This window comes from Protopterus annectens, chromosome 5.part0 (assembly GCF_019279795.1).
Source record: "Protopterus annectens isolate FY-2018-M chromosome 5.part0, PAN1.0, whole genome shotgun sequence".
In the NCBI taxonomy this organism is placed as follows: Eukaryota; Metazoa; Chordata; order Ceratodontiformes; family Protopteridae; genus Protopterus; species Protopterus annectens.
In genome coordinates this window covers 1005472827-1005493436 of record NC_056735.1, presented here as the reverse complement: position 1 = coordinate 1005493436, position 20610 = coordinate 1005472827, and positions in this window count along the sequence as shown.

Below are 20610 nucleotides of genomic sequence, written 5' to 3'. Positions count from 1 at the left end.
TGTAGGTGAATTACCCCAAGAACCCCAGATTTCTAAAGATGACATTCCACAGCTGTCAGAGAAGGAGCAGTTGAACAGATGGGGCAGAATAAACAGATATGGGTAATGGAGGATACAACCACAAGTCCTGGCTCAATCAACACGGCAGCATCTGACACACTTTTAATCATGACAAGCCACACTTATAGAAGTACACAGATTAAATATTGATGTTCAGGTGTTGCCACACCACAGCAGCACAGATTGCATCTAATGGAAACTACCGACTAGATGTACACACTGAGCATCAGGAATAGCAACATAATTTTCACATATAACAATTTAGACATATACAAATCTATAATGTCAGGGACCATCAGGTCAGGTCCACAAGAGACACGGATATGCATACAGACTCATACTACTGTATGTGTGCATCACAGACAACAAGGGACATACTTCTGTGAACCCCATCCCTTTCTCTCCACTATCAAATGATGCAAACAGGAAAGCAAGTCAGGACATAATGCAGAGTTGTTTTTAATATCACAAGTAACATATAGAAATGTAAAGTATGGCCAAAGTATCACGTACTGAATGGAGTAACCTACAGTCAATAAAAGTGACAGACTCCTGTGGCATCAGGCATCACAACAACCACAGACAGATGACATCAATGGTCTGCACAGCAGTCATCTCCACTGTGTGAGACTGACAATACAAGACATAGTGGATCAAATGTCAGTGTTCCTCTAATGTAGTCTAGGGTGCTCAACTGATGGCTCACACTGTGATCCTGGCTGCCCCTTCCACATATGGAAACACTCAGCCCATGTTGCTCCACAATGGATACTGATGGGGTGATGCTAGCAAGTGGAGAAACACTGTGGGGAGGAGTATGAGTGTGAGTTAACTGTCTGCTCATGACTGCAAGGCCCACACTGGATTGGCCAGCAGCAGATGTCTGTGCACATTGCAGCATAGACATTGATGCCCAATCGGTAATGGTTGGTCTACTGAGATGGGCCTGCCTCCCCCGTGTGGCACTCAACTAAGCACAGTGAGGGTCCACAGAACCCTGCTTGTTTTATGGCACTGCTGTAGTACTGCAGTAACCAGGGATTAAATGGACCATGCCACAGATTACATGCTGCCATTTTGAGCAACCGATGCCACCATGACCTCACTGTATCTGTGCTCATGTACTTCATGCAGCATACACAGTTGGTGTGCAACATGATCTGTGGCATGTGCAAGTGCACATATGTCAGATCCATGATATCACTGGGAACATTAATTTACCTGTAGGAATAGGCGGACACCATCTGACATGTGCCCATACACAGCAGCTACATGCCTACATCTGCTGCGCTGGGCAGTATATCTGTGTTTTGGGGAATGTCAACATCATCAGCAGACTCATTATGGGACTATGATCCAAAGGCCTCATCCTGTCCACCTTCTGATGTCCCCACATTGTCAGAATGACTGAACAAATTTTCCTCCACATCTGATGCTACAGCCTTATTTAAATGACTTTTTTCATCTGGGCTGGACTGTATCACCATATCTGTATCTTGTATGCCAGTGGCCATGCAAACATAGTGAGGCACATCAGATCCCACCTTGGGGTCAGTGCATGGGCTAATGGAGGATGAAGGTAGTGGACATGATAAAAGAAGATACAGATGATACAAGTCAGGTAAACATGCCTATATCACATGCTGGATATCATTAATGACATATGCCACAACTTTATCACTACAATGCTACAGATGTTAACGTCTTACCAGGTGGTAATGTTTGAGTACAGCCTATGGAACCTATATAACAGGGAGTTGATAATTATGTTACATATGCAACATATGTGAGGACTAACAACATGACACATCTGAGGTGAGGGATGAAATGCAACTGTTGTAGGGGAAACAAACTCATGAATAACAGTATTAGTAAGCACATACTTGCAGCACGTACCATTCCAACAGAGGTACAACACACAGTAGGAAACATATATGCATATCAGTTGATCACGGCTGAGATGCCAATGGTGGCCGTCTATTCAGGGGTAGAATTACACAGTATTAATAAAGGACAACAACAGGAGTAATAGTAATGACATGTAGAAAACAGAAGAAAGAACATACCAGTTACATCCCCCTATGTTGTGAGTTTGCATGTATTTAAGTGGATCCTGCAATAGAAAAATGTAGACAAAGCAAACACAGTCATGAATGAAGGAAAAGGAGCATAATGAATTATCAATCCAGTAACAGTAGTTATGTACAGTGCACATGTTGGGTAGATGTACCTGTGTATGAAAAACAGTGACATTAATTTCATACAACTTGGTGCTTTACAGTGTGTCAGCATATGAACATGGTTGAAAACCATACCTGATCTGTCTGTCTGTCTGTCTGTCTGTCTTTCATTGCACCTGCATGACTCATGTCTCCAGAATATGTATCTGTAGGTTATAATGTCAGGGAAATGGCAATATGTCAATGTATAGGATTGACGTGACAGAAGAGAGAGGCAATAACAGGTAATGGTCACTGTAACAGTATATGGAGACATCCACCTATCATATTTTGCTGCTGTGCAGAAGTGGATGAATCTATGCAAATGAATTCAGACATTACACATGTTGCATGTAGTGTTATGCATGTACTGAAGTTGTATGGTAACATTTAATTGCATTTACATTGGCCATTATCAGCATGTGTGTCCCCGTGTGCTTGACATAGTTCTGCTACTGCAACACAAAAATAAAAGTACATGTATGTGCATGCAACAGCAATCTGTACTGAGGTAGTCTGTATGCAACAGTATTATGCAAAGTACCGCATACATGTTTGGCCTGGAATGCCTGCTTCTTTCCCACACCGAGCAGACAGTGCTTCCCACTTGCCACATGCAGGGATGCAAGAAACTGTGTGAGCTCATCTGAGGGACTAAGTGGTGGGCCACCACCAGTAGATCTCTTGACCTTTTGTCCTGGCTTATGTGGTTAGCTGCATGAATATAGACAAGCCATACAAAGTCATGAATGCAGGCATATGTGCATGATGACATATACAACACATCCTGTACTGTCAATAGATGTTATGCAACATGAGCTTAAACAGACACCTGTGGAAAAAAGCAGTCATAGTAATCTGAACTTTTATGCATGAATAGCTGCCAATACAAACAATATTAAGCAGTCAGTGCTATTCCCATTTTGTTTATATGAGGTAGACTTTAGTGATAACTATTGCTACTACATTACTCTTAACAGAAAGTCAGAGCACTGTCATTGACAGGCCTCCCAGGATTTATTGTGACCTCCTACAGCTTTAATCATGTTGGTAAGGGAGGTTCACACTTCATTTCTCCAAACTGTATTTCCTGCACATCTAAGGAGTTTCTGTCCATGCTGGAGCACAGCATATATTATAATCTCTTTTTCCTATATGAAAAAATTGTTGTTCTTAGATCTGTTTGCCATCTGGAAGGCAGTTGTATGCACATGTATAGATTAATGTGGCAGCCCACATATGGAGATGATTGTGTTAACAGCTTATGTCAACTTGTCCTCTTTGCATACCTGTGCACTGCAAAATTATATGGAATAGTCCTTTCCCATATAGTAGTTTGACATATAAAACAATATATGTGATATGAAAACCATACCTGAATACATAACATATGGAAAAACATAATTTGATTGAATTCATATATTTGTAACTTGTTCTTTTAACTGTAACTTTTCTAGACTTGTATCTTTACTGTATTCTGTGTTATGCACCTTTTCTCCCCAGGCCTACACTGAAAACAGGATCTCTGGGTCCAGTGGGATTTTCTGGTAATCAAACTGGAAATAAAAAATACATAAATAACATGTGATATCTGTAGCGGTTGCATGTGGGATTTGAACCAATTTCAGTGGATATCACAACATTAAGAGGTCAACAACAACATCATTGTGCCATACCATCATCCGATTCTGCATATACTTCACATTTACATACTACTCATAACATATGTGTACAACAATAATGTCGGATGCCCGTCAGACACATGCTGTCTTGTCAGTAAATGTTATGCAACATGAGCCTAAACAGGTACCTATGAAAAAAGCAGTCATAGTAACCCGAACTGTTATGCATGAATAACATATCAAAACAATCGATAGTGAGCAGTTAACGCTATCCTCATTCTGTTTGTATGAGATTGATTTCAGTGAAAACTACTAGTATATTACTCTTGGACATAGATGATGGCTGTGCATTTGTGACTGAACAACTTATAAAATCATCAGAAAGTCTCAATATTCGTAAACATACTACAGACAGTACAAGGTAACCAGACATAAACACAGATGTAGTTTTATTGAGGCACTATTTAATAGTACATGTTTACTAAGCATTAGAAATAAATATCCATTATATAACTACAACTGCATACTACATAGCAGCATATGGATATTGTCAGAATATGTTGGTATCTGTAAGTACACCACAGACTGTACAGAGTCATCAGCAATTGATACAGATGTTTCATTTTTGCATCCTTATGCGCTATTAACTGTTGTTCTTTACATCTATCTGTCCAAGTGCATATGTGGAATCCCTCCTTGTTAGTGATACAGATGTACCCACCTGTATGCATCCAGGTCAATCCTACACCCTTCCAGTAAGTCACATACATTTTATATTGCAGGCAATTTTAACTAAAAATATAAATTTAAGCAGGTGCTCATACATTTCTAACAGTAGTAATATGACAGGTCTATAAGGAGAGAAACATATCCCACCACAGCAATGTTAGCAGGTGCAACATTATCTTTCAGCTACCTGTGAGTCAGGTCTAAGACCAACTTTGCGCACATAGCTTTTAAGTCCCATTTGCACCATACATAATTAATGAGGTTCATTATCATTCAAGGTTTTTCAATCCTCTTTGTACATATCTGTGTAAGTTTTCGAAATTCAGAGCAATAAACAATACCTCAGCTTAACAGGAAGGTGCTCCATTGCAAATACCTAACAGGTGCCATTAAATGGAACTATAGGTAGCATGTGCCTCTTACCCTCCAATGACCTAATACCATCCCATAAGCACCAGTTTTAAATTGCGATTTTGATACATTTGTAGATCAGACCATTGCTACTTGAGAACTGAGTTGGACCTCAGTGAGCAATTTTTGGAAGTTTGATATCTTCATATTATTATCAACATGTCTACTGTGAGGAGGCTTTGACATATCCAAGTACCTAATTGGACCAAGGAGGAGACCAATCAGATGCTGACTATCTAAGCAGGAGTGCAGCATCACATGACAGCCGAACCATGGAACTTTTCAATGATTGAAATCTGGAACTGGATTGTGAATGAATACCAATGTTGCACTAAAATCTACCTGGCTGGAGTGTAGCTTCATCACTGTTATGACGATCTGCATTGAAGAGATTCTTCTCTGACAGATCACTGAGGTGCAAAGACAGGCAGTGGATGCCTACATTACGTGTAATAATCCTAAATGTACCTGTACATTCCTATGGAAGTCGCAGATATAGCTGTGACCCATATGTCTGACATACTCCTTTAAAACCCCTTATTTTATCTGTTCTAACAATTGCCTTTTCTGGATAATCAAGAAGGCAAGGTGATTATTCTCCCTGTAATTATAGGTTCAATTTCCATGGTGGTTATTTCTTTAAATACTGTTTATTATGTACTTACTACTGAACAGTAGACTTGCTTGTTTTCCAACTTATACAGTACATAATTTTACACATCCAGTATGGCCATGTGTCACTGCCGCTTATAGTACCTAGGCTGCTGATGACTACGCATTTCTCTGATATTCATAATACTCCACTGAGTCACAGAGACATCCCTTAGTCAACTCTGCTTTACAAAATGAACATCATTTTTAAATATCTGTTTTTGAACACATTAATGTAAGATCTCTGTAAGTCTGAATGTCTACCATATGTTGTATGTTGTAATATGTGATGGTATCCGGCAGTTGTGTGGACCATGAAGCCGTATAGCATTTAGGTGTAAGATGTTTATGTATTCGTCCATTATCTGCAGGAATACAGGTGCACATATCCAATAGCAGTTTATTAAGAAAGAAGGTTTTGTGCTGTGTATTAGTTCAACCTGTTAAGCAAGAGGCCAGTATACATATATTGTGGCTACCTCTGGGTTCAAATCTGTGTAGGGGAGCTCTTTTATTAAATTTTGATCTGTGCGTGTCTGTGTAAACATATACTAAAAATGCTTGTATAGCTACCTGCTTGTCATTGTTCACAGGTATTTTGCACATTCTTATGCCTATAGAATTTGTCAGATTTGTAATATATCTGGTATCTGTAATGTTTCTGCCAACAGCAGCTTTCTTACTATGGTTTTATGTGTAAAGCTTTGACCATAGTGGTCTAGTTCTATACACTTGGAACATATATCTCAACCAATCAGGGAATAATTCAGAAATAATCAGTGACTATCAGGAGCACATTTTCTATGTCATTACTAGTAATGTGTGACAGTGACAGTATACAGGAATATGTGATATGATAACATTGGCAAATTGAATGCACTGTTAACCCGTGTCATTCTTTATTAATTCCAGTTCAACACCCTTCTCATAGTGTCATTTGGAGGGAGTGAGATGGACAGATAAACAGTTTGACTATAAATCATGAACATTTACAAGTATCAGGAACATTTGTGATGCATAACTTCTTATGTAAAAAAATATACGTAGATATTTCCTGTACTCCTACATAAACTACATTTTGATGTATATGATGAACAGGAAATCTGTAGTAGTTGTCTAAGAGCAACTATGTGCCCAATGAAAGTGTTCCACAGTCTGAGCTATGAAATGTTGCAGTTTTTTTTGTAACCACTGTGCTAATGTGCAGTCAGACTTGTATGCTTTTGTGAAGAAAAAGAAAAACACTGTCATCTGCGTTAGCATGTCTGGCAGGAGATTTGTGTATATTCTCAGATTAACTTGTATTGTATGCCAGCATGTCTAATTGTGAAAAAGTAAATAAGTTTTTAAAATGTTAGGAATTTCCGTTTGTACAAAATGTTTAAAGAATCTGTCAGTGTTTTGATACATTTCTAATTGCACATATTTGAGGGGGAGATTCTAAACTACAAACTGTCTGCGGAGAATCAGCTGATCAGTAGGTGATGTCATTACAATGTTCCTGGTTGGTAGGTGATTAATTGAACAGATGATTGACACGAAAAAGAACTTTTTCAAACAGTTGATTATTTTTAAAATAACACAGGTGAGACTGCTAACCTGGACTATAAAAGAGACTGCTGAAGTCAATTCAAGAGAAGTTAGTGGAAGAGTTGCAGTTAGTTAAGAGTTGTAGTGCTGTGCGATGGATACCTGGAAAAGGAATTACTAAAAACTGCAAGCCTGCCTTTGCCTTGCTGTTATGTTTTAGATTAGATCAGGGACAGTATTCTCTTGTTAGACTAGGAAAATGTAGTTATATAGATAGACCCCCGGATTCACAAATCCCCTGTGTAAGACTTAATAAGTCTTACTCGGACGCTGCAGTTGAATGGTATGACGTCAGTGTGCCATGAATATGCATGAGGGCACGCTGACCCAACCGTAAGTCCTACACGGACCATGTAAGAAAGCAGTGGACGTGTCCGACTGCCGAGCAGTCTAAATGTCCACGCCCCTGCAAGTGCTGAAAATAAAAGGAAATAAACAAGAGCGAGTCCGCTCAAATGTCCCTGCACCCAACACCTCACTGTGTGATATTGTAAACCCCCATCACACATCTAAAATGCATAACCTTATTTTTTTTTTTAAATACCCAAAATAGCTGCCCGTATTTGCACGTGTGTGCGCGGGCGTGCCCATTGCTTAGCTACAGTTAGCAATTCTGACATGGAAGAGCATAAGAAAGAATGTTTATGCAAATCACACCAAATAGCAATAGCGTAATGGTAGAGCGTTCGCACAAAGAAGAGGCATTCATGGTTCGAGTCCCACCACTCCCTTTCGTATTTATTTTTTAAATCAGTATATGGAATAATACCCAAGATATATGTTTCAACATAACTAAAAAGCAGTGAAATGGCCAATGTATCAGTGAATAAAATAAATATTTTAAAGGATCCCAATATAAAATTGCCTGAAGTTAAGCAGCGCTTCACCCAGCGCAATATAGTTGCCCCTAGCTAACTTGTGCTTTACCCAGCACAATGTAGTTGCCCCTAGCTAACTTGCACTTTACCCAGTGCAATGTAGTTGCCCATAGCTAACTCGCACTTTACCCAGTGCAATGTAGTTACCCATAGCTAAATAGCGCTTTACCCAGTGCAGTTGGTTTGCGTGGAGGTGCGCACCGCGCCAACCAGTGCACAGTCGGGCAATGTGGCGCAATGTAGAGCAAAGTTGCTTAAACACAGCCATGCCCCCTAAATTTTCTGGACAGTAGTAAAATAAAATGTAATGATAAGGTTTGAACCCAGGACACTGTGCACCATAATCAAAGTACTGAACCAATAAGCCACGACAGCTTAGGATAAACATCAACTGTTAACATATATATATAGTAATAAATGTATGATTAACCATTGCTAAGCAGGTCTGCAGTCAGCCGAGAATATTCAAAAATGGCCAATCACAGAAAAGTGTGGGAAATGCGGCATATTTAAGCCGCATAGGCAGGAATATTCACCATAACTGATTGCAGCTCCCATCTGCAGTTAGAATGTCTGGTGCTGGAGAGGGTACATGCTTTTGAGCGCAACACTGGGGCATCGAGGAGTCAAGATATATGGTTTGGCTCCTAGTCCATCGACATGAGACTCAACTCCTGCAGGGCCAGTTCCAAGGAACGGAGTATAAGGCGGAAGCTTGGAACCGGTTGGCTCATGAACTCACCAGTGACACAGGCGTCCCTCGGACTGGTGAGCAGGTCCGTCACCACCATGCAGACCTGAAGAGGCAGAAGCAGGACCTTCTGAACCAGTGGATCCAGGAGGCCCGTCAAATGCGGGATGCCCCACTACTAAGTAGGTAACCATGGAATGCAGTATGTAAGATAAGCTAATATAGTCTAAATAATGGATAGGTATGTTTCAATATCCCTTTATTTACTCCACAGCTGCAGGTGCTCGCACTATGAATCAGCAAGCCTATGCAGATAGGCTGCGCCACCAGGCAGGTTAGTAAATATTCTGCATGTATTGTTACATGATATATGTGAGTGAGCATGAGAAAAGTGTTTAAGCCCAATAATACAGCAATAAAATGTCCTGATTAAATCCTCTGCATGTACTTTTATATAACAAACGTCAGTGAGCCAGAAATAGAGTGTACTAATCCACCAATCAAGGTAAAATAATTCTGGAATTCTATCCCTGCATGTACTGTCATAACATATAAGTGAGCAGGCCTGAAAAAGAGTGTTGTAACCTATCAAGAAAGGTATATGTCCTGAATATGTCTTCCATATGCACTGTAATAACAAGTAAAGGAGAGAGCCTGTAGAAAGAGTGTTCAATGTAATTAATAAAGGTATAAAACTTGGAGTGTGTCTGTGTCACTTACTTTGAAATGTTGTTGTACCCTTGCAATAAAAAATAGTACTGTTGTATTAGGTGCTGTCAACCCACAGTTGTGCAGTCCCATAGGAAGTGGATGAAGGAAGTGGCAGTAGCTGTGAAGTATAAAACATTCATTCCCTGAATAAATCATCTGCATGTACTGTTACATATCATAAGTCAGATAGCCAGGAAAAGAGTATAGTAACCCATGAATAAAGCAAAAACATGTCTGGAATACTATCTCTGCATGCACTGCCATAGATAAAAAGTGAAGGAGCCTGTAAAATAGTCTTGTAACCTATCAATAAAGGTATAACATGCCCTGAATAGGTCTACTGTATGCAGTGTAATGTCAAATACAGGAGAGAGCCTGTAGAAAAGAGTTTTAATGTAAATAAGAAAGGTATAATACTTGCAGTTTGCATGTGCCAGTTACTCAGAAATGTTGTTGTACCCTTGCAGTGAAGAAATGTTACTCTGTTGTAGTAAGTGCTGACAATCCCCAGTAGTGCAGTCCCACATAAAGTAGATGAATTAAGTGCCAGTAGCTGTGAAGTATGCAACAGTCCTAAACAGTTGTGAAATGGCTGACATGCATAGGTAAATCTGGCACACGAGTAGCCTGTCAAGGTGTTCCCCAGAAATGTTAGTGTGCTACCTGAAAAGTAGGGTTGTGTGAAAACAAGTGAAAAAGCCATGTGAACACATCCAGATGTGCAGATACATAAACAAGTCAATTTAATACAAGTATGTAGCAGTAACTTCTGCATCCTGGACAGTTACCATGTCAGATATAGGGCAGGTATGTCATGAAGTAGCAAAACCCATAACACAATCAAATGCATGTTGCCTAGTGTAAGAATACATGTAGGGGATATACACCTGCAGTCAACAGGAATGTAGTGTACAGTTAAAGTACTAATAAGATGTTAATGGAGGTTTCTTTTTTCACCCTACTCCATGTGCATAAACAATTCAATTCCACACGTCAATGGGTATGTCTAATCTCATAACATTTGTTGGGACATATGTCCTATTGTTATATAAAATCTGCACTTACTCTGATGCATGTCCCCTGTTAAACACCACAATCTTGGTGGCCTGTTTCCACCAATCATCCCTGCATGCTGTTGGAATGTCCACTGTTGTTCAATACATGCATGTGTTATGCTTGCTGTTCAACTGTTGTAACCCTGGTGTGTTGGGTTAATGGGAATATTACTGCATGCTGTTACAACTAACTTGGAATGCTGTTGTCTATGTTGTAATTAAACACACCTAATCACAGAACGTATGGGAAGGCCAGTCCCAGCGGACCCACCTGTCCCTCCTCAGCTGGCAGTTGCACCTGGCACCAGCAGGTCAGGTGCCCAGCCCGGGCCACCCTCCTCCGTAGGTCCTGTGCCACCTTCAGGTGGAAGTGCTGCAGGGGATGGGGCTCGCCCCCCCTGCAAGCGTGGGTACAGAAGGGCCTCCTGTCACCCTCTGAAGGGTCCGGGTTGTGGTGCGTAGGGAGATCCAGCGTTTAGTCGCTGATCCCCTATGCCAGCTCGAGGCGAGAGTGGCGCAACTCACGGGTGAGCCTGCCCCTCCTACGCAGTCCCCAGCACAGTGGCCCTCAGGTCTGTGAAGGTCCAATGGTGACTGCCCATGAGTGGGGATCTCAGTCCCAGTGTTACCATCTGTGGGCTCATGGGCTTGCGATTTCCAAACATCCGTCCCCGTCAATTGTGTTCACCCACCCTATGTGTCATACTCCACCCTTTTATGTGTCTTGTTTGTCTTGTCTGTTTACCTGCCCAACCTACCTCCCCAAATATACCTACTTCCTCTACCTCACTTTCCACTCTCCCCTGAAAAAAAAAAAAAAAAAAAAGGGCAATCTGTACCCGAAAAGAAATTACGCCCCATACATAGCTTCCCATTTCGCACACATGTCCATTGGACATGTACACTGATAATTCTAATTGGCAGTACAACAAACTATGTTGTCCTCACCCCTCTCTCAGGGGTGGAAGGTTTCAAATTTCACTCCAAATTTTCAATATTTGCACAGCTGTTGCTGGCAAAGAAATGGGCAGCTATGGGCCTTCCCTACACCCTTCCTGCACATCCCAGCTGGTTTCCCTACTGTCTTTCCCTCTCTGTGCCCCCTTGTGCATCACTTTCCTATCTCCCCATTTTCTTTTCTTTCAAAGAAATTAGCATGCGGGTTAGCGGGAGTAAGCACTTTTAAGCAGTAGTAAGCGGGATTAAGTGAGTGTGTGCATGTGTACGCTTAGCTAAGCGTTGCTAAGCATCACGCAAACCCACGCAAACCCGCTTACAATTGCTTAAAAGTGCCTTAGTCACTCTATGGCAGGGCCCTTGTTCTGCTGAGCAGCAAAATAAAAACCTCTGCCAGTCTCCAACCCCAGACCATTGACACAATAGACTGCATGAATTACCACTAAGCCACAGCAGATATACAAATAACTTGGTTCTGAAATAAATATATCATGCATTACAATGAGGGAATGTAAATGGAAATTAGGAATGATCTAACACAAACCCTTTTCTGTGGGTCTTTACCACCAGTGGTTGTGGAATTGCATGACATGACTGTGAAAGGAGAACCAGCCATCCTAGCAGGGAATAATGTTACAGTAGCACCTTACAAACACCACACAGTATCAGACCAGGATAAATATTGGCCAAAGGAATAAAGTGCAATAACCAAATTTGTATGGCAGTTAATTGTGTAAGTGAGAAAAAAGTACATACTCCCATGTATCCTGTGTTAGCATTTGGAGGTGTGCATACATATCTACACTGAGATGTGTGTACTGGAAGCAGCAACATGCAGGTATGAGTACAACATGCATATAACTGGCTACATCAGATAAGAGACATATACCCACCTTCAGACTGACACAACGGTGTTCAGAGAAAACAAGAATGGGCCCCACCTTTGAAATCTGAAAGGGCTATGCCTACCTAACCTAGCATTTTATAGCAGTGGGCTGCAATCACAGTGAGTAATGCAATCACCAAACAGCAGGCTGAAGGCAATTACTGAATGGTGGGCAGCAATTGGTGCAGAGGCTGTCACATGCACAAGTGCAGATACCTAGAAAAGTAGGTTGTACCTGCATTCCACACATGCAATTATATCATTGCAGGTGCTGTGAGATAGAGAGTGAGAGAGAGAGAGAAAGACATGGACACAGACTGAGACAGAGAAAGAACAGAGTGAGAAACAGAAACCGAAGGTGAAATAGAGGGCAAAACCCCAAAATAAACCACCAATAAAAAAAAAAAACTACAAAACCGTAACACACGGAGCAGGGAAATACAAAGGTAAGGTATGTAACTCACATGTATGTGTTGACATGTTGTAGATGTTCCCGAAGAGTACTCTACACACTGCAAATCATCCATGTGTGGCAGCAGTATGTATCTATCTGTATCTGCACATGTGCATAGGGCAAGGGACATACTGCAACTGTTAGTGAAGGGTGGACAGCTATCTGTCAGTGAAGGTTGATATGTGCATATATCCATGTAGGTCGTAGTGTGTGGCCTAGAAGACAGCACGCAGTGTGCAGGAGTGGCCTTAGGTCAACTGATGCCCTAGGCAAAAGGGCCCCACGGCACCCCCTACCACACTTCCTGGTACCCCCATCCTTGTGTCCACATAAATAGTGGAAAAGCACCCTTGCTAGAGCGGCGCCCTAGGTGGCCGCCCAGTAGGCCAATGCCTAAGGACAGCTATGGTAGTGTTGATATATGTCATGTGGTGGTTAAATGCTGTGGGACAGATTTGTCAGATCTGATGTGTTACAGACAGTGAGGCCTGCTAATGCTACAAGGGCTGAGGACACCCACATGCATTCTGCACAACACTGTGCATTTTAATCACATACCTGTACATCCCACAACTGTCACATAAGTGATATCCCCACCATGATAGGTGGACTGTACATGTGCCTATATGTACATCCATGTGTACAGCAATGAATGTGTACATGTATGTGTATAGATATGCATATATATAATATATATATATATATATATATATATATATATATATATATATATATATATATAGAGAGTGAGAGAGAGAGAGAGAGAGAGACACGGGGTCATATGTACCGCAACAGGTGTGTGGTGAACAAGTCATCGACTGTAGACAAGTGTTGATACTGCAGTGCCATTCCACCTTCCCAAAAGTGTGTACCCATTAACTACCACATAGTCAGAAATCTACCTAACAGTGAAGGTGTGATAAGGGAACAAGGGACACAGGTGGACAGTAGCCTCCACTTTGATGAAGACAGTGCCACACTACACCTGTAATCCATCTGTGTGGTATGTGTCATGATAACAGGTGTGTCATCTATGGAAGTATAGGGTAGAGTTCCCCTCTACTCATCACAATGCCCTGTGTGGTATGTACTTCACATGACAACTACACCAGGTGAACAGGCCACAGACAGACCTCTCAAAGGGTAATACTGTCTGCAAACAGATGCCCTATGCAGACTGACTCACAAAACGACAACTACACTGTATTGCATACTGGCCACACAGAGGTGACCTCTGCTGGACATACAGATGTATGTCACACCCATAGCTGGGTGACAACCACCATGGCAACATATCACAATCCCTAGGGGATACACACTCTAGGGCCCTAAACCTTGTCAGTTCACTAAACAGCACATGCTGGAGGGATAGGTTCCCATCTCAGAGATATGCCATACACCGGAATAGACCACATAGCAATAGCAAACAAGGCTCCTCCTTAGCAGTTGTTATAAATACCCCTGACGATTGTGTGGGAGATTGTAAATACACCCCAGGAAACACTTCTCTGGTTTAGGTTGGCAGGGGCAAGTGAAATCAAAGTACATGTGTGTCAAAGGCCAGGATAGCATATGGCTAGTCTGCCGTAGGCCCTAGGGCCAATAGCATATTATCTACCTATGACACTATGCACTCACACAAGTACTTAATGCAATAGCTGCTATGTGAGGTTGAATAAGTGTAACGCTGAATGTGTGCAAGGTCTGTAAATGTGTGATAGCTTAGTGTGATGTTGTATCTGACATGGTAGTGCCTATCCTAGCTGTGAGGACAGCAACTGATGTGTAATGTACTGTTAGGCAGACATAGTAGTACGGCATATGAGGTGACGTAGTTCTCTGTTGACGAATGTGGTGTGTCATTGTAGGCTAAAGCAATACATGTATGCTTAGTGAGTGGTACTGCTGGTGAATCCATCACAAATATGAACTGTAGTACTACCTGAAGCTGTAGGCCTAAACAGCACAGTATGGTGTGCGTTCACATTGCTTGGAAACACTGTCATGTGTGTTTCCTTTAGTCTGCACAGAGGACAGACTGCAGGCATAAGGGTGTGTAAGTAGTGGCACATAGCACCGTATGGTACACAGGTAATGCTCATCTGTGTTGGCATACAGTGGTGCATTGTATGTTTGCCTGATGTGTGTGTGATTATGCCTGTACAATGGCTGCAATCATATGTGTGTTACAGGGTTAACATGTGTATCCAGCAACATATATAGTCTGTTACAGCAGTATACCACCTATAGTAACAACTGGGCACATCTGTTAAGCAGGGCTATGGCATCAATGACTAGGGTGGTTGACTGGTACTACTGTACCTGTACTTTACATCCATTGCAATGGATGACATCTCTGTTCGTGCATTGGTGTGATATACACCCCTGTCTTGAGGTTGTGCAATGTGTCACAAGCAGTGTGTCGGGTACTGTTGTATAGTGGTGTGATATATAGAGTCTGCCAGGCTGTGTTAGTTAGTTGTGGCCTGAGAACCAATAAGTGGTAAATGTGTGTAACCTCTGACAGACAACAGGATGGTATATATGTCAGTAAAGTGATATCTGTGGGTAAAGGTGTAAAGTGTGCCAGAGGGCACTCTCACACATTTTGTTCATATCTTTTTCAGCCAGATGGCCCACCAACACAACTCAGCGTACACAGCGGATGAGGAAGAGGTGATACTCACCAGCCTTTTGCAGCAGTACACATTGCTCTTCTCCAGAAGCAGCCAGCACCAGCAGAAGCGGACTGCACTGTGGCAGAAACTTGTTAGTTGGGTAAATGACATAGGCATGCATAACCAGACATATGAGCAGGTACACCATCACTGCAGTGATTTAATTAGACAAGTCTGGCGGCGTGTGTCTGATATCCAAAGACAGCAGCTTGCCACAGGTGGTGGGGTGGCCGTTCAACCCCCCCCTCACCAGAGCAGAGGAGCTGCTCCTAAGCGTGGTGGCTCCTGGACAACAGCTACATCAACCTCTGACATGTGTTGTAATGGAGGCAAGAGCCATCCAGCACATCCACCTGGAGCAAGCAGGTAACATGCCCTATCTGTAGACTACAGCTATCTGTATTGTTAGATTATGTGTACGTGAGATGTGTACTGTGTGTTTAGCAGTACCGCTGCCTAGTGTTGTGCAATACGGATAGTTTGAATAATATCCCTACACCTGTGACTGTTGACTGTTGTTGTACTGCAGTTTAGCATACCCACTGTAACAATGCCACAGTTGTGGCCACTGATGAACCTTCTCATATTCTCGTAGGTCCCTCTGGTGTGACAGCAGGGCAGCCGATCCATGCTGGTGAGTGTGTTATACCTGCAATGTTGGTAATGAAATATGCATGTCATAGGTGAGGTGTAGGCCATGTACACATAACACACCTATGCATAATGCATGCCATGCATGTTTGCTGTGAGACGTTGCACAGCTCAGTAATGTCAGTAGCTGCCGCAATGACATGCAATACACAGAGTATGACACACAGTTGTGGCAACCCCGTACTGCACATTGGATAGGCGTAGTTGCAACACCTGTACACAACATAAGACATTTATCACATGCAGTACACAAAGTCATGCTACATATGGTGTAACCACACACCCGCTGTAAGGTCACACATCAGGATCCCACATGTCATCCACACACACATGATGTACCTCAGGGGTGGAGGCCTATCATGAGGCTGTGCAACACTCTTCAACACATAACACAGTCATGTTAGGCAATGCTCCCTACTGGGCACCTCATACACCCATGTACAAAGTGGCTGTGTAATAGTGAACGTATCCACGGCACTGCAGTTCAGGTACAGCATGCTAGGCAGTGGTCTGTCACACTGTAGTAGCCGTGAGTGACCACAAGATGTATGATGATGATGATGATGATGATGATGGCACATGGTACTACACCCCATCCAGTTACAGTGACCAAAGTACTACACATAGCAGTCTTTGCTGTGCACCGCATTGTTCTGTGTGTGCAAACATATGCACCTATACACGCCATGCATAGCATGTTGTGTGTGTGCTTACATATGCTAGTATAAACATTTTGCACAAAAGTCGCCATCTGTACAAAGAGTCACATATATGTCCTGGAATCTAATTGAGTGTATAGGTCACATGACACACATTGGGTATATGTGGTGTTTAATGTTGCAGTCGTGTAGCGTGCCATGTCATGGCTGGCAACAGCATATGTGGAATATGTCCCACACGCAGCATAACTACTGTGCAATGTCCATGTCGTGCATTGGGATTCCTTCATGTCTACATGCACCTCTCATCCCATGTCTGTACATTGCATGCATTTGCTACACCTGTGCCCACTATTATGTGCTATGGACACAGACACTGTCATCAGACATGGCGATCTATGTGCCACACAGATAACACATGCAGCCATAGTATGTATACCACTGAGTGATGGTGCACATGACATTGCAAAGCAGATAATACTTGCACAGCAATGTTGTGTCCATGTACACATTGTGTTCCAGGGTGTAGCCAATCACTGAACAACTACACACATGCATCAAAGCCATGTATAAATGTCATTAGATAGGGCTGTCTACACTTGCACTGCATGGTGTTGAGCAACACATGGTATGCCTGCTGACACGTGTGTGGTGACTGTTTGCCTTGTGATACTGTCACCCACCATCTCCCACTATTGTGTATGTGTTGGATTCTGGTGTGTGTGTATGTGCTGTGGTGAGCAGTGTATTTCTGTGCATGTGTGCATGTGTTCATGTGTTCATGTGTTCATGTGTGCATGTGTGCATGTGTTCATGTGTGCATGTGTTCATTTTGCATGTGTTCATGTGTGCATGTGTGCATATGTTCATGTGTTCATGTGTTCATGTGTGCATGTGTTCATGTGTGCATGTGTGCATGTGTTCATGTGTGCATGTGTGCTAACATCATGTACAGATTGTAAAGTGTGTTTCCTGTCATCCTTCCACAGGTGCTGAGTTAGGCGTGGCTGAATGCAGCAGGGAACCTGATGTCACCACCACTAATAGTGGAGATGATGAGACATGTATTGTGCCACAGGAAGGTCTGACAGGGTCTGTCGTTGGTCCACCAATCGACAGTACAAAGCGGTCAACCCCATCTATGTGCACACTCATACTGCCAATACATCTCTTGTCACCAATGGCTGTAGCTGAGGGACAGCATACAGTTGGCATTGACCGGGAGAGTGTGGTACCTATGGCACGTGCATCCCCTCACAGCAGCCATAGCCGGATTACCAGAATGGTACCACATAGGCGGATGTCCAGAGGTTCTCGGGGGAGCACCACTGGTCGTATTGCCCCTGGCAGACATGCCCCCGGAGGTATTACAACCTTCAGTATGTTCCAGGCTGTAATGCAGGCACAGGCATGTATGGAACGTTACACCCGAAAGGGACTAAGGGCGCAGAGGGCACATTACACTGCTATCAATGACAGCATCCATGACCTTGCCGGTGCCATCCGGAATTACACCGAGGTCATTGATAGCCATTGGAGGGAGACATTAGATGTTCTCCACAGTGTGCTAGCCATGAGCCAGAACTGTACGGGAAGGATGAGAAGCCTACACGGACGCATGCCAGCAACAGCATCAGCTGGCAGTCGTCGCGGACGGACCATGGATCACAGCCGCTCCTGTAGTGGCAGTACCAGCCCCAGCAATGCTGGGGCTGGCCTGTCCATTGACCGTCCTACTAGACTACGTGCACGTGGTGCTGGCCAGTCCCAGCAGGGACATGGGTCCAGTCATCATACCTCTGCCTCTGCTGATAGCACCCAGTCAGGGTTGGTACCCGATACTGCCCGTAGCACCCCTGCTAGGCACAGGTACTGTGTCCATGGCCGGAGACAGTGATCTGTATGGCCTAGCAGGTACAGTCTGTGGCTGTCCCACAACCGCCCATATATGGCAGCCACATGGTGGAGTTGTGTGCATGCAGACACACACACATTTACCATACAACTAGGGCTCACACATACACACACACATAACATCAACATTGGCCCATGCAGTACTGTTGTCCCTCACACACACACACACACACACACACACACATGCCAATTGGATAGGTCAATGTCGGGCTCTGGCAAACCTACAACACACCCTGTGCATATGATGACACCTGTGCCACCTCCTGTCATCTGTCACATTGATGCAGGAATAGGCTAACATGGTTCTGATGCACAGGGTGACATTATAGCAGTGTAGCAATAGTAGCAAGTTGCCAACAGGAAGATGTACTGATATCCTTGTAGGTATATCTGAGCAGGCATTATGCATCACAGCTCTGATAGTCATTGTAGCATTGTTTACACCAGTGTTAGGTCTGAGTATGTACTGTCCACCCATGTGCCACTTAGCTGAAGTGTACAGTGTTGCCAGCATGTTTTATTGAGTGAACAGTACGTGTGTGATGTGTGCATTACCAATTAGCGGGTGTACATCTGTGAACATGGTGTGTGTGCACTGTCTGCATGTACGTGCATAGTGGACATGTGGGATGTGTGACATACTCTTTTCTACACATTGTTAACATCTTATGGTATCTTTCGATGGCCAGTATGCATTCTACTACAGATATGTACTAACATGGGTACACATGTGTGTATGACATGGGTTGGCACTATGCTGTGGGTGATACTGTTGATATCTGTCAATGATCTGCAGTCTGGCAGTATACACCACCTCAACAGCATGACTATAACCAATCATTAGATGATGTCCTGACAAATGACTCACAGTTGTAGGGAACTCAGTAACAGTTGGATCTTTCCAGTACTATACTATAATAGTAACCAGTGGTATTGATCGCCACACATTCCTGGGACCACACCTGTGTGGCATAAAGCCCTCTTCGGTACATGCAAACATACTAGGGATATGTCCATCCTCATCTGGAAATGCATGCATTGGCCTACACTGCATTCCCCAGATGGGACGCATATCCTACACAAAGGTATCATACAGACAGATACCTGTTGTCCAATACATGCTGTATAGCAGTACGCCATCTATGGCATAGTCCTCCATGTTTACTATACATACTATCCTGACAGTACCACATAAGTGGTAGCCCTGAACATGTATGTTGGGTACCAATGTGTACAGACAGACAGACACATGTTATGTCATCTGTCCCTTGGTATCCACATATCCATAGGTATTGTGGGGTCCCTCTGTGTTTCACATAACACATTAGGGCCCTGCATGCATATCCACAGGGCTGGTACACACCTATCATGACTGTCCATTATTGCCAGTCGTTGTTGTGTATGAACATGTCTGACATATACCCCAGCAATTACCCTCACTCACAGTACTCTATAGTACGTGTCATGGGTGTGTGTGGCAGGGATGTCTTTGGCCACAGATCACTACATTGGCCGGTCTTGACGCATACATACATATGTGACCTATGATCTGAGAAGCAGCGGCACAATCTGTCAAGGGTTACAAATGTATTCATGTAGTATGCAGGCTTCACACCTATGTACTGACTGAGGTCACATGTACACAAGTCTATTTGACATGCAGATACCCAATGTGTGCAATGCACATACTGTTTGAAACATATGTCATACCGCAGTAAAAGCAAAATCCACACTGCACTGATCACCTGTGGCACACACACAGACTCAGCATTTGCAGGACTCAAACCCCTACCT